At 33.5% G+C, this 2,520-nt stretch overlaps 1 non-coding gene across 1 annotated transcript; it reads left to right on the forward strand.

Annotated features, from left to right (window-relative positions):
* The first annotated feature begins 803 nt into the window (after positions 1–803).
* Positions 804–911, forward strand: LOC148578406 (small nucleolar RNA R71). Its single transcript, XR_015904692.1, has one exon. It is a non-coding gene; the product is annotated as a small nucleolar RNA R71 (small nucleolar RNA).
* Positions 912–2,520: the final 1,609 nt, after the last annotated feature.

A 2,520-nucleotide genomic window follows, 5' to 3' on the forward strand; every position in this document is an offset into this window, starting at 1 on the left:
TGGGATTAACGTCCTCCTCCTCCCTTGTAGGTTCGGCCATGATGGTTAAATCAATGGCCTTGCACTCTCTCTTTGGATTTTCTTCTGTATTGCTTGGGAGAGTACTAGGAGGAGTTTCAGTGACTCTTTTACTCAGTTGGCCCACTTGTGCCTCCAAATTTCTAATGGAGGACCTTGTTTCATTCATGAAACTTAAAGTGGCCTTAGATAGATCAGAGACTATATTTGCTAAGCTAGATGAATTCTGCTCAAAATTCTCTGTCTGCTGCTGAGTGGATGATGAAAAAGGCTTGCTATTGCTAAACCTGTTTCTTCCACCATTATTAAAGCCTTGTTGAGGCTTTTGTTGATCCTTCAATGAGAAATTTGGATGATTTCTCCATGAGGGATTATAGGTGTTTCCATAGGGTTCACCCATGTAATTCACCTCTGCTATTGCAGGGTTCTCAGGATCATAAGCTTCTTCTTCAGAAGATGCCTCTTTAGTACTGTTGGATGATTCCTTCAATCCATTCAGACTCTGAGAGATCATATTGACTTGCTGAGTCAATATTTTATTCTGAGCCAATATGGCATTCAGAGTATCAATTTCAAGAATTCCCTTTCCTCATAGGCATCCCATTATTCACAGGATTCCTTTCAGAAGTGTACATGAACTGGTTATTTGCAACCATGTCAATGAGTTCTTGAGCTTCTGCAGGCATTTTCTTTAGGTGAATGGATCCACCTACAGAATGGTCCAGTGACATCTTTGATAGCTCAGACAGACCATCATAGAATATATCCAGGATGGTCCATTCTGAAAGCATGTCAGAAGGACACTTTTTGGTCAGTTCCTTGTATCTCTCCCAAGCTTCATAGAGGGATTCGCCTTCTTTTTGTTTGAAGGTTTGAACATCCACTCTAAGCTTGCTAAGCTTTTGAGGAGGAAAGAACTTGGCTAAGAAAGCCGTGACCAGCTTATCCCAAGAGTTCAGGCTATCCTTAGGTTGAGAGTCCAACCATACTCTAGCTCTGTCTCTTACCGCAAACGGGAAAAGTATAAGCCTGTAGACCTCGGGATCAACCCCATTGGTCTTAACAGTATCACAGATCTGCAAGAACTCAGTTAAGAACTGAAAAGGATCTTCAAATGGAAGTCCATGAAACTTGCAGTTCTGTTGCATCAGAGAAACTAATTGAGGTTTAAGCTCAAAGTTGTTTGCTCCAATGGCAGGAATTGAGATGCTTCTTCTATGTAAATTGGAATTAGGTGCAGTAAAGTCACCAAGCATCTTCCTTGCATTGCTGTTATTTTCGGTCATGTCTCCTTCTTTTTCAAAAATTTTTGTCAGATTTTTTCCAGAGAGTTGTGCTTTGGCTTCCCTTAGCTTCCTCTTCAGAGTCCTTTCAGGTTCAGGATCAGCTTCAACAAGAATGTTCTTATCCTTGTTCCTGCTCATATGAAAAAGAAGAAAACAGAAAAGAAAATATGGAATCCTCTATGTCAAAGTATAGAAATTCCTGTATGTGAGTACAAGAATAGAAGAATAGAAGAAGAGAAATTCGAACACCAAGAGGAAGAGAGGGTTCGAATTTTGAGATGAAGAGAAGTGTTAGTAAATAAATAAATAAATAATTAGAAGGAAATGAGAGAGAGGGAATTTCGAAAATTTAATTAAAATAAAATAAGAAAATTTTAAAATTAAATTGAAAATTCGAAAATTAAAATTGAAATTGAATTAAATTTAAAACAATTAATTAAAAAGGAATTTTTGAAAAAGAGGAAGGGATTTTCGAAAATTAGAGAGAGAGAGAGTTAGTTAGGCAGTTTTGAAAAAGATAAGAAGTAAAAAAAGATTTTGAAATCAAATTTTGAAAAAGATGTGATTGAAATTTAAAAAGATGTGATTGAAACAAAAAGATAAGATTGATTGAAAAATATTTGAAAAAGAAATTTAAAAAGATTTGATTTTGAAAATTAAAGTTGATTACTTGACTAATAAGAAACTAAAAAGATATGATTCTAGAGTTTAAAGATTGTCCCTTTCTTACTAGGCAAGTAACAAATTTAAGATTTTTTTTGAATCAATCACATTAATTGTTAGTAAAGATTTGAAATTATGAAACAAAATAAGAAAAAAATTTTTGAAAATCATTTTGGAATTTTCGAAAATTATAAAAGAAAAATGAAAAAGATTTGATTTTTGTAAAAGATTTGAAAAAGATAGAATTTTTAAATTGAAAATTTGATTTGACTCATAAGAAACAACTTGATTTTAAAAATTTTTGAAAAAGTCAACTCAAATTTTCGAAAATTTATGAGTGAAAAAGGGAAAGATATTTTTTTGGTTTTTGAATTTTTAATGATGAAAGAGAAAAACATCAAAAAGACTCAATGCATAAAAATTTTGGATCAAAACATGTGATGCATGCAAGAACACTATGAATGTCAAGATGAACACCAAGAACACTTTGAATGTCAAGATGAACACCAAGAACTTATTTTTGAAAAATTTTCAAGAAAAGAAAACATGCAAG

Source organism: Arachis ipaensis, chromosome B1, assembly GCF_059453495.1.
Source record: "Arachis ipaensis isolate K30076 ecotype BB chromosome B1, ASM5945349v1, whole genome shotgun sequence".
Lineage (NCBI taxonomy): Eukaryota > Viridiplantae > Streptophyta > Magnoliopsida > Fabales > Fabaceae > Arachis > Arachis ipaensis.